This window comes from Rhincodon typus, chromosome 1 (assembly GCF_021869965.1).
Source record: "Rhincodon typus isolate 14 chromosome 1, sRhiTyp1.1, whole genome shotgun sequence".
NCBI lineage: Eukaryota > Metazoa > Chordata > Chondrichthyes > Orectolobiformes > Rhincodontidae > Rhincodon > Rhincodon typus.
The window spans coordinates 173,385,987-173,399,230 of record NC_063332.1 but is presented as its reverse complement, the minus strand read 5'-3'; the positions used below and the strand labels follow the sequence as shown (position 1 = coordinate 173,399,230).

The window sequence follows — 13,244 nt, the reverse complement described above, 5'->3', positions numbered from 1 at the left end:
GTGTGTATGTGTGTATGTGCTTGTGTGTGTGTGTGGGCACGTGCGTGCGTGTTTGTATGTGTGTGCGTGGGCACGTGCGTGTGTGTGTGAGTGTGTGTATGTGTGTATGTCTGTGTGTGAGTGTGTGTGTGAATGTGTGTGTGCGTGCATGCGTGTGTGTGCTTGTGTGCGTGTGAGTGTGTGTGTGCGTGTGCGTGTGTGTGTGTGTACGTGTGTGCGCGCGTGCGTGTGTGCGAGTGTGTGTGTGTGTGTGTATATACGTGTGTGCGAGTGTGTGTGTCTGTGTCTGTGTCTGTGTCTGTGTGTGTGTGTGTGGAGGGGATACCAGTCTTCTAAGGCCTGTGGAACCAGGCCATGAACCGGTCTGTGTGATTCATACAGTCTGGTTCCTGTGCTATTAAGGGAGATAAATCAGCCACCAGGTTCTCAGTAGAGCTATAACTGCCCTTTTCATTCTTATAAATCTCCCGAGGCAGCAAGAAATTAGTGAAGTCAGTTCATTGATCTTGCAGGGTTAATGTTAAATTGGCAACAAAAGTTATTATTGGCCAATGGGACAGTTCAAAGAAGTTTTGGAGCTGGCCAATGTGCCTCTTACAGTGCATTATCTGATGACATGCTGTCATTATGTTGTATCGGTGTTTTCATATTCAGCCTATTAATCTAATGGCTAACTGCTCCATTCTCTTAGCGCTGAGCATTTACTGAAATGTCTGCACCTAATGCAGCTAGTTATTTATATGTGTACATACATTGCTTTCCTTAGTCTTTCATCAGGAGGGGTTCAGAGTTTGGCCAAATCCCAGGAGTGTATAAATCAAGGTGCAGCCAGTGTGCACTTTACAAAGACTGCAGGGTGTTACTATTGTCGAAATGTGGACTGCACCTTTGTTACAAACGATCGATTGCTATCGGGTTTTGTTACAAAGACACTTTGTAGCTACATTCTTTTAATGTTGGTAAATAGTGCATCAAATTTAAAAAAATTCATTTCTATAATATGGGTGTTGCTAGCTAGACCGGGATTTAGTGCACATCCCCAATTACCTCGAGGGTAGCTGAGAGTCATTGCTGTTAGTCTGGAATCACATGTAGGCCAGATTAGTAAGGATGGCTGTTTTCCTTCCCTAAAGGATGTCAACGAAAAGGTTGGATTTTTTCCCCCAACAATTGTTTCATGGTCAACACTAGACTCTAAATTCCAGATTTTAGTTGGAACTTTTCCATCGGTCATGGTGGGATTCGAACCCATGTCCAAGAGTTATACTCGGGGTCTCTTGGTTAATCGTCTAGTAATGATACTGCAAAGGCCACCACCTCCCCCAGAATACAGGAAAAAGCTGTTCGGCCCATCTGGTGTTTATGCTCCACGTGAGCTTCCCCCTACCATTCCCTGTAAATATATCCATCTATTCCTTTCTTGTTCATCACTTTATCCAGCTTCTCTTAAATGGACCAATACCATTCAACTGATCCAATCCACATTTTGCAAATTCCACATTCTCACCACTCTTTTGTAAAGGACCCTTCTCCTGGACTGGATTTATTCGTGACTACCTTCTTATATTCATGGTCCCTGGCTTTAACCCAGAAGAAACATTGGCCAACTTTTAGTGCTCTAGAATGGGATCTCACCCATTGCTTGCCAGGGAGCCCTGCACTGCCCATGTTGGTGAAGGTCTGCTGGAATTAAATGTGAAGTATCACTCCTTCCCTTGGGATTTAGGAGCCTGGGAACAGGGATCCTGCTTCCCCTGAGTATTGCTGACCATTCAGAGGCACTGGGGGCTGTGATTGTTGCCAGAGGTTGACCATTACTCAGGGGCCCAAGCCATTGATGGTGAGGGGTGGAGGGTGGGCAGGATAGAGGGCATGGGATCATCGGCTGTCAGAGTGTGGGGAGAGGGTCAGCAGGAACATTATGAGGTCGCTTTCAGTGAGCCACCCCTTGCTGATGTTAGGTGCCTTGATCAGGCAGAACCCCTCCAAATAATACCAGCATTTCTAATGTCTCCATTTTTGAACAATCTTGTGACGATAGGTCAAAGTCAGTGAAATGTTTAAAAGGCTTGCTGTGCCAAAGTATTGCTCAAAGTCCATCCGTTTGTGTTCAGAACGATTAGGGGACAATTTGGTGAGGGATTGTAAATATTGGGCCTTTACTTCCACCAAGAACCTCTGTCAAAGACCAGCATCTCACAGAGTTGGGTGACCAAATGCCTAGCTGGATAAGTGGGAATCCCCAGAACAGGAAATTGGGATTAGGTTCTTCATGAATGCAAAATAGGGTTTCATGAGTTAACTGCCCATATAATATCCCAACTCCCTTGGTTGGTGACGTATCGGCAGTGGTATATAATTTAGATCCCATTTACACAGCTAGAAGTACATTCACTAAGTCCCTCCCGCACCCTTCTTCTCCTACCCTGGGCTTGTTAATAGATATTTTTGAATCAACCTGCTCAGAGACGTTACAGAGAGGTAAAGGTGAGATTGCTGTAGTGTTACTGGATCAAAGGGCTGCTCTCTCATTAGAGAGTGACAACAGCATACCACTGGTGCAGGTGAGACTTGAACCCAGGACCTCCATCCAGACATTGGGACAATACCAGAGTGTCACTCTTTGACCAGTCAACCTGGACCCAACCAGAGAGCAGATATATCACACAACAGGCTTGTTTGTCAGATAGCACTGTCCCAATTAGGTGAAGAACTATTAGTTACTTCCTTTGTGAGAAGGAAATTTTGGGAAAAAAATTGAAGGACACAGACTGGCACTTGTGCGTTACTATGACAACCAATTTTTCAGGAGCCAGTAGATATGCTACAACCACGTACACCCCATGAGGCTGGGTCTGTTTCCCAGGCAACCATGCCCGTTGGTGGTGGGCAGACTCTCCCCTCCCTCAATAGCAAGGATTGGGAATCATTTCCTTTATTAAGTGCAAGGAAAACATTTCCATGAAAATGCTTGTGGAATTAACTTTAAAAACAAAAATTTCGACACTTCAGGAACAGGCATTCAGCCTATCTGGTCCAATGTGGGTTATATCTACTCAATATTAGCATCCTCCCCATCCTGCTTCATCTTGTCCAATCAATGCACCTTTTCATTTCTTACTTGTGTTTATTCTGCTCCTCCATAAATGCACCTATGCTTTTTAATTCAACGATACAGTTTGTATCAACCACTTACAGTCCCTCTGGGAGCAAATTCCACATTCTCCCCACCCTCTGGAGTAGAGCTGTTTCTTCAGCATTCTTTCTTGGATTTATGAGTGACTTTTTTTAATGTTTATGCAAATTAATGCACAAAGCTTCTTTAAATAAGCAGCTCACAGACTGCAAAATGTTTAACTTCCTTTGGTTTTCTAGAGGTGCTGCATTTGCTAAGAATCTCAATGACTGCCTCCTCTCAGTTATAAATGAATGATCACAAAAGCACTTTCTGAAATAAAGCATGGTATTTAATGGGGTTTTTGAACATTGGCTGAAGAGCCAGCAATACCAGCGCCTCTCTTTGCAAAGGTAGAAGAGCCGCGCTGAGTCTAACGGCCAATCAGGCACTTAACTGGGCAGTGTAGGGCCTTTTCCAGGATTGGGGGTCCCAGGCGGAGTTTCCATCCACCAACCTGAGGCTCTTTATTAATCTAGAGTGCCACCAGCAACTGTGGCTGCTGCAGGTAATGCACCCACTTGAAGCTCAGGGTCTCCAACGAGCCCAGGCCATTGAAAATTGGAGCAGGAGTAGGCCATTTGGCCCTTCAAGCCTACTATGCCATTCAGTATGATCATGGCTCATAGTCCAACTCAGTATCAGTATTTCTGAAGAAAGGTCCTGACCCAAAATGTCAACTTTCCTGCTCCTCTGATGCTGCCTGGCCTGCTGTGTTCCTCCAGCTCCACACTGTGTTCTCTCCGATGCTGCTTGGCCTGCTGTGTTCCTCCAGCTCCACACTGTGTTATCTCTGATGCTGCCTAGCCTGCTGTGTTCCTCCAGCTCTACACTGTGTTATCTCTGATGCTGCCTGGTCTGCTGTGTTCCTCCAGCTCCACACTGTGTTCTCTCAGATGCTGCCTGGCCTGCTGTGTTCCTCCAGCTCCACACTGTGTTATCTCTGATGTTGCCTGGCCTGCTGTGTTCCTCCAGCTCCACACTGTGTTCTCTCTGACTCCAGCATCGGCAATTCTTACTATCTCTCAGTATCCTGTACCCATTTTCTCCCCATACCCTCTTGTCTCTTTCACCCTAAGGCCATCAGAGATCCCAGAGTGGAGTTGAGAGGAGTGGGAATGTGTGGGGTGTCACCAGGGAAGTCAGAGAGGGAGGGAGGTCTGCAGCAAAGGCAGTGGGCTGGCTATCAGTGCCCTTCCTTTCTGGGGTCCCTCCTTTAGACACTGAGTTTTTTTGATCACTTCTGGAAACTCTCAATCCGAAAGGCCTTCCACATGGCCTGTAGGCCACTCAGCCCTTCAAGCTGGCTCTGCCATTCAATAAAACGTGGCTGATCTGATGTCAACCTCAGTTCTACATTGCTGCATAGTCTCATTCATTCTTCAGCCCCTGGGTAATCAAGAATCTGTCTGCTTTTCAGTGGAATAGGAAATCTTCAGTTGCCTATGTCCGAAGCTGTGCAATTCTGTGCCCGTGCCTTTCCATCTCTCAAAGGCCCTCTCCTCCTAGAATATGGAAGATAAAAGCCATTAAAATGTTTGGTCATATCTCCCTTTATGACTGGGTTTCATTTTTTTTAATAGCAAATGTCATAGTTTTATAGCAAAAACACTTTAGAAGGCTTTATTATGTTAAAGGCACTTTGTAAATCAAAGTTGCTGAATTTTATGTATGTATAGTACATATTGCCTATAATGACACAATAGTCGTACTTATCTAAATACAGATTTATGTTAAAAAAGAAGCAAAACCACTACAGTTAAGAACAATGCTCCCAAACATAATGTGATCGGGTTTATAATATGATGCTCAGTGTATCACTGATCACTGTGCGTGCCTTAATTAATCAATAATTGTCTCCATAAAGTACCAAGGGATTGCATTGGCAGTGACTTCTTTAAATTATTAAGTTGGTCTCAAATTGCAGAACTATACGGGAACATCATATTGAAAAGCAAAGAAAGAGGGAGGATAATGGTGCTGTCAGGAAGGAGAAACAAGACCTGCAGCCATGTCTGGTTCCAGGGTCACGGATAGTTGGAGTTAACTCCCTCCAAGGCATCCTAATCCTGTGTGTCAATGAAATGGCACGCTGCTCCCTTCCAACTTTATTGCTTTGCTGCTCAGCTTTAGACGAGAAGCGCACACAGCAGTCTGAAAGAACAGATAGTCCCAGAGCAGGGGATTAACAAGCTGATTTCTGTTGAAGTGAAACCATGTCACAAACCCTTCTGGAGTCTGACGTGCAGGTTATAAAGGGAACGATTGAAGACTGAAATCAAATAAGATTTGATTACTCAATCAGCTAACTATTGGCAAGTTGCTGACAGAATACAAATAAATGGGAACAAAGGAACAGGAGTAGGCCATTCAGCCCCTCAAACCTGCTCTGTCATCTAATACGATCATCGCTGATCTGTAGCCTAACTCCATATACCTGTCTTTGGCCCATATCCCTTAATATCTTTACTTAGCAAAGATATTCCACCTCAGGATTACAATTAGTGCCTGGTCTAACATCAACTGCCATTTGTGGAAGAGAGTTCCAAAGCTCTACCACCGTCTGTGTGTAGAAATACTTCTTAACATCTTTCCTGAATGGGCTGGCCCTAGTTCTCAGACTATATCCCTAGTTCTAGAATCTATAACCAGTGGAAATAGTTTATCTTTATTTACCCTGTCTTCTCCTGTTAGTAGCTTAAAGACGTTGATCAAATCACCCCTTAATCTTCTGAATCCTAGAGAAAACCGGCCTAATTTGTATAACCAGTCCTCATAACTCACCCCTGAAGTTCAACTATCTTGGAACTTGATTGTAAGCCGGTTGTACTGTAAAGATTACATATTCTGGCTAATTTGTTCAGAGAAACAGTTCAGCACAGAGGCAGGGTATTCAACTGTCCAGTCTGTCAGTTCTTGTGACGAGCTATCCATTTTGTCCCACTCCCTCCTGATCCTTTCTCATGTTTCTGCAATTATTGTTCTTTCAGAACGTGAAGGCCATTATTGAATCTGTATGCTCTACCCTATTAGGCAGTGCATTCCAACCCTGAATCACAGATGTAAAAATATGACTGAGCAGTGATTTCCTCTAATTTAATGTTTCTCGGACCATTCGCTTTCTCATTCTCTTCAATGGACTCTGTTTCTAAGCCCACTAACTCTATCCCTTGTAAGTCTGAGATTGAACCACACTTTGCAACCTTGGTACAGTGTCTAACCCCAAGGATTATGGGGAGAAAGCGGGAGAATGGGGTTGAGGAACTTAACAGCCATGATTGAATGGCAGAGCAGACTTGATGGGCCAAATGGCCTAATTTCTGCTCCTATGCCTTATGGTCTTAAGATAAACGTTCAGACCCAAGCTGTGCCATCACAAAGACTGCCTAGTTCCAGCTCTGTAACATTGCCCAATGCTTCCCTCTGCCTCAGCTCATCTACTGTTGAAACCCTAATCCATGGCTTTATGCCTAGACTTGATTATCCAAACAAAGTCTTGGCCGACCTCCACATTCTCCCTCTGTAACAAAAAGTTCACACCCAGAACTCTGCCAGCCATATCCTAGCTCACCCCGACTTCTGTTCACCCAGCACCTCACTGACACGCACTGGCTCCTTGTCAGGCACAGCCTCAATTTTAAAATATTCTCTCCCTCAATTCCCTTCAAGTTCATGCTTCTCCCTTAGTCTGTAATCTACCAGGGATGGCAGGACTATCCTGTGAGGGGAGATTAGTTCAGTTGGGCCTGTATTCACCCACATTTAGAAGAATGAGAGCAGATGTGATTGAAGTGTATAAAATTCTAACAGGGTCAGACAGACTAGAAGCAGAGCAGATGTTTCCCCTGCTTGGGGAGTCTAAGAACAGGAGACATAGTCTGGGGATACAGGGTAGATCATTCAGGACTGAGATGTAGGAGCATTTCTTCACTCAGAGACTGGTCAACCTGTGGAATTTGTTACCAGAGAAGTTTGTGGAGGCAAGGTCACTGAATATATTCAGGAAACAGATACTTTTAGACATTAAAGGCTTAAAGAGAAAATGGGAATATAGTGTTGAAGTAGAGGATCAGCCATGATCATATTGGATGGTGGAGCAGGAAGGAGGGGTTGAATGGCCTACTCTTGCTCCTGGTTTCCACAGCCCTCCAAGATCTTTGCTCTCATTTAGTTCGAGCTTCCTAGGCATTCCTGATTATAATAGCTCCGCCATCTCCTTATCTAAGCCATAAGACATTGGAGCAGAAATTAGGCCATTCGGCCCATCGGGCGTGTTCCAACATTCAATCATGGCTGATACGTTTTTGAACCCCATTCTCTTGCCTTCTCTCCGTAACCTTTGATTCCCTTAACAATCAAGGACCTACCTATCTCCAATATCTTAAATATACTCCAAGACCCGGCCTCCACAGCCTTCTGTGGCAGTGAGTTCCATAGATTCACCACTTTTAGGCTGACGACGTTTGCAATCTAATGACAGGTCATCAACCACAAACATTACCTCCGTTTCACTCCACACTAGATACTGCTGAGTTTTTCAAGCACTTTTTATTCCTTCTTACTACAGTTTTTCAGCATGCGAGGTATTTGAAGTTTCCCCTATTTGATTCAGTATCAGCTGTTAATCTGTAATGATCTTGCAAAGTGACTTGAGATGTGTTAATACATCAATAGCCCTACAATAATACAAGTCACCCCCTGTATTGTTTGCAGCTGCTGCCTGGGTCAGGAGACAGTCAATGGTATTTTATTTCCTGCCTGTGATTCCTCAGACTAAGGTAAACAGATGAAGAGAAGTGGAGTATTTTTTGAGACAAAGAGAAACATACACTGACTCACCACGGCTCTTAAAGAAACTGCCTTAAAGTGCTTCAAATGGAAGAGATTCTTCAAAAAGAAACAGCTGTTCCACGTAAGCTTTCAGCGTTGTCGTAATTTAATGCAGATTATTTCGCCTGTTTGCACCCATCTGACAGATCTTGCAATTGAAATGGACCAGTCAGAACCACAGTACAGAAACAAGACTGTAGATGGGACGTTGATCTTTTTTTCTGATGTTGCTATTAGTTAGTCTTCCATGTCATTATCCAGGAACAAAACTAATAAATAAATTGTGTCTCTCTCATCTTTGCCTTTGTGTGTCTCTGTAAGTGTTTGTCTGACCTTTCCTGAAGGTTTTTTTTTGCTGTAGGTTTCACAATCTCTCTCTGGGTCTTTCAGACCTTAGCCCCTTCAGATGCAATTGCATCTGGTTTCTCCTCTCAGCCCGAATCCTCCGAGGGGATGGGTTCCTCCTAATTCTTTGCCCTCCCACCCACATCCCGGTCCCAGCGTCACCCAATCCCTTCATCTCACTATGCCTGGTCCCTGGAATTTCTGTCTTAAACTCTTCAAGCTCTCTATTTCTCTTTCTCCTCTGAAAGTCACTCCTTTGAAAACTACGTCTTCCACCAAACGTCTGGCCACCTCGTAGATAGGTGTTAGATGGCTGACATGGACATGTTGGGTCGAGGGGCCTCTTTCCCTTATTAGAGTTCTAAATGGACCTTTCAAATATCAAATCTAATGTTGATCTTCCTTTTTGTGCACCTTCTATGTGTAGCCGTAACTTTGTATTCCCCACTCTGTGCAATCACTCTGTGATTTTAGCAGATCTTAGTCTAACAGGTTTATTTGAAATCAGATTTCACCTGATGAAGGGGCTGCACTCCGAAAGCTTGTGATTTCAAATAAACCTGTTGGACCATAACCTGGTGGCGTGTGATTTCTGACCTTGTCCACCCCAGTCCAACACCGGTACCTCTGCTTCACGATCTTTGTATGGTAAGATCTGCCTGTACTGCACGCAAAACAAAACTTTTCACTGTATCTAGGTACATGTGACAATAATAAATCAAATCAAAATCAAATCAAATCAAATTTCTGTACAGTAACATTCTATCACTCTTTCCTTATATGTCTTTATGCATTTTGGTGTCAAATTCCACTGACTATTCTTACCATCAATGTGCTAAATACATGCAAGTTGTTGAGTATTGATTATGTTCCCGCAAAGTGCTGTGGGATGGTGAAGTTTTTTTTCTCATTCCCTGACATACAAACCCCATCAGGCTTGATTACAGTAGAAATGGTATCATCTCACCAACCCAACATTAAATCCTTTCTAAATCCAGGAATGTAGAAATACGAATCAAACAATTGAGGAGACAGTGACCTAAGTATTGTCACTGGATTATTACTCCAGATACGCTCCCCCCCCCACCCCGATAATGGAAATCTGGATTTGAAGCCATGGTGGAGTTTGAATTCAACTAAAAAGAATCTAATGATGACCATGAATCCATTATTGATTGTCAGAAAACCCCATCTGGCTCATTAATGTCCTTTATGGAAGAAAAGTGCCATCCTTACCTGGTCTGGCCTCCATGTGACTCCAGACCCACAGCAATGTGGTTGTCTCTTAACTGCCCTCTGGGTAATTAGGGACGGGCAATAAATATTGGCCTGGCCAGTGACACTCCTGTCCCAAGAGTGAATTAAAGAAAGGTTGGTTGGGTCCCATCATCATTACCCTAATCTGGCTGAGTGTTTAGCACCGTTGCCTCACAGCGCCAGGGCCCTAGGTTCGATTCCACTCTCGGGCGACTGTCTGTGTGGAGTTTGCACATTCTCCCCCTGTCTGTGTAGGTTTCCTGCAGTGCTCCAGTTTCCTCCCACAGTCCAAAGATATGCAGGTTAGGTGGATTGACCATGGGAAATGCAGGGGTAGGATAAAGGGTGTGGGTCTGTTTGGGATGCTCTTTGGAGGGTCACTGTGGCCTCAGTGGGGCAATTGGCCTGCTTCCACACTGTAGGGATTCTATTCTACTCAGTTTGAGAAGCCAACACTCAGGGTTGGGCTCATTAGCATCATCCAAGTGAGGTGCTAGTGAGGGCCAGAGGACTCCAACAGTTTTAGGGACAGTCTGAGACAGAACATACTCGAGAAAATGTTTCGACTTGTGGGTGAACCCAAAGCTAGCTGGTCATAAGTATAAGATGGTCACCAGTAAATCCAATGGGATGTCTAGGAGAAACGTCCTTACCCTGAGGATATGGATCTTACTATAACATGGTGCATTGCAGTGAATTGTATAGATGTACCTAAAGGGGAAGCTGGGTAAACACAGATGGAAGAGAAGATTAGAAGGACACATTGGCAAGGTGAGGGAAGGTAGGATAGGAGGTTTCTCCTATGGAGAATAAAAACCAGCAGGACCCAGTTGGGCTGCCCTGGAAATTCACTGTCGGCAGTAAAGGGTAAGAGGGGGCCTCCAGAAGCACAACCCCCTCTTACGACCATGAACAATACCTGTGCACGTGACCCATATAAATCACATCAAAACCGCTCCCCCCCACCCCAACAAATGGAGATGTCATCGTCATTTTTCAAGTAGCTTCTAGAAATCCCTTCTCCACCTCCTCTGCACTCCTCAAAATCTTCAGAATTTGTTCCAGACTTCAGGTTCAAACTTAAGCCATTATGAGGGAGGGGTTTGGGGCAGGGTGAGCATGTTTGACAGCATGTTGATTGGGTTGTTTAACCATTTCAATTAATCAAATGGAAAATGAATGAAATCTTCATAACTTTAGGCATCAGAGGCGAATGTGGGAACAAGGTAAATGCTGACTTACTTCCTACAGTAAATTGATATTAAATGTTCTTTGGTTCTTTGACCTTATGGTATAAAGTTATTTTTTTGGTTGTCCGTTGCCTCATATGCTTCATGTTGTGAGTTAGTAACAAATGATTGTGGTGCACGTATGGAGAATGTCAGCTCCTCTTTGCTGTGACACATTGATCTGCTGTACAGTCAATAAACACAACATTGATTGAAACCCTGGATCACTTCTCATTATTTTTACAAAGTCACCCCATCCTTCCACCTGCCTTTCCTTCGTTTGAACAATTAGGAAACACTAATTCCCTTTGTGTCAAGAAGCAAAAGGTGCACAAGAAATGGAAGTCTGATTGGTAGAAAAGAAAATCACAAAGAGCTTATCAACTTAAAACCACACTCTCGTGGCTAATATTTATCCCTTAGTCAACATCACATACAAAAAGATAAGTGATTTGGTAATTTGTAGGAGCTTGCCATGTGCAAATTGGCTGTAAAGTGCTTTAGGACAATTTGAAGTTGTGAAAGGTGCTACTTAAATTCAAAATCTGTCCTTCTCCTACTGTACATTCTGTGTGATAAAAGGTGAAGTCATCAGTGTCCTACTCTCTCATTAGAGAGATGACTGTTAGTGATTTAACCTGAGGTCGAGGAAGGAATCCTTTACGGTAATCTCCGCCAGTACAGGAATTGAACACATGCCTTTGGTGTAACTGCGCATCACAGCCCAGCCGTCAGGCCAACTGCTCCTCCTTGTGGTAACCAGCAGCAGTGCCATGGTTGTGGAGCAATGGGAGGGAGTTAAATCAGGGCCATTAACCAGGATCCAAGGGAACCTGCTGTTGTCTCGTCAGGTTTAGTGGTGGGACTGGGGGACCCAGACCTCAGCAGCATTGAGTCCATGTTTTCTGTTGCTTCCTCTGTCTAGCAGTTGAGGGAAGTCTCGAATATAACTGGTACCCACAGTATGCTCTTCTTCCAGAGCTATCTGGGCACAGGCAGACTGTGGACGAAAGAAGTCTTATAACTCAGTAGCTTGCACTGATGAATCTGTCTTTGCCAGCCTTCTCACTCGCCCCTACGTCTGCTCTGCTCTCAGCAACACAGTTCCTTTCCTTCCGAGATGTGATTCCAGGTTGTCTCACCAAAACCTGCCAAGCTGTGATTTCATTTTTCATATGTGGAATGTGCCAACGATGATCCTTGAGTAATGCTTTAAGGTACTAGGCAGGAGAATTTTTCATTGTGTAGCAAAACTTTCATTTCAGAATTCAACAGAATCTTTCTGAATTTCCTTAACTGTGTCATAATCTCCTGGCCAATATTTATCCCTTAATCAATGTCACATGCAAAATGTCAGATGATCTGTTTGTGTATCTAATATTCTATATTCTCTCAACGTACAGTCCCGTTTGCAATAACCTCAAATTTTTCCTCATACATTCATATATTATTGTGTGACTGTGGGACTGCACAAGGGGTCAGCAACTTCCCCCAAATGGTGCTCAAAATTGTGCCAGTTTTGAGAAGTGTTCTTTTTCTCAAGTTTCTGCTCAAACTCACTTCCGTGTTGATAAATGTAAAATCTGCCAAGAAGCTGCTTCTGCAATTCGCCAACATTTTACAGTTGATTTATTTTAGAAAAAAGTTTGCTTAAGAAAATAAACATTGATGATAGTTAAGAGAATGTTTTCTGCGGTTTGACTACTGCAACTGGAAAAAGGGGATAGCCCTTACAAGTGACCCAACAAGTGAAAAATGACTTCTAAAACAAAATGATACGGAACTGTTTACACAATGAGAGCTTGCAATGGTGCTGATTCCAATCCAGGGAAGAGCCAGATTCTAGCATAATGAGCTGAATCTTACCAGAAATCAACTAAATGTCAGATATTTGGGCGGCACAGTGGTTAGCACTGCTGCCTCACAGCACCAGGGACCCAGGTACGATTCCAGCCTCGGGTGTCTGTGTGGAGTTTGCACATTCTTGCCGCGTCTTCGTGGCTTTCCTCCGGGTGCTCCGGTTTCCTCCCACAGTCCAAAGACGTGCAGGTTAGGTAGATTGGCCATGCTAAATTGCCTGTAGTGTTCAGGGATGTGTAGCTTACGTACGTTATAGGAGGATGCGTCTGGGTGGGATGCCCTGAGGGTCGGTGTGGACTTGTTGGGCCGAAGGGCCTGTTTCCACACTGTAGGGATTCTATGATTCTAGTCAGATATAGTTAGTAAGAGTTCGATATCGTTCTTAGCGCTAAAGGGATCAGGGTCTAGGAAGAAAGCCAAATAAGGTGCTGAGTTGGATCATCAGCTGTGATCAGATTTGGCGGAGCTGACACAAAGGACTGAATGGCCTCTTCCTGTTCCTGAATCCAATGCCAATGTTTCAGCCCAGCTATGCACCCAGTCAAAGA

General features: G+C 44.1%; 1 protein-coding gene across 1 annotated transcript in view; it reads left to right on the top strand.

Annotated features, from left to right (window-relative positions):
* The window catches only part of stpg2 (sperm-tail PG-rich repeat containing 2), a 311,631-nt gene extending 303,331 nt beyond the window's left edge, over positions 1-8,300 (top strand). The window contains exon 13 of the mRNA XM_048612036.1: positions 7,889-8,300. The gene's annotated coding sequence lies outside the window, so the exon portion shown is untranslated. The remainder of the gene's footprint in view (positions 1-7,888) is intronic.
* The last annotated feature ends 4,944 nt before the right edge of the window (positions 8,301-13,244 follow it).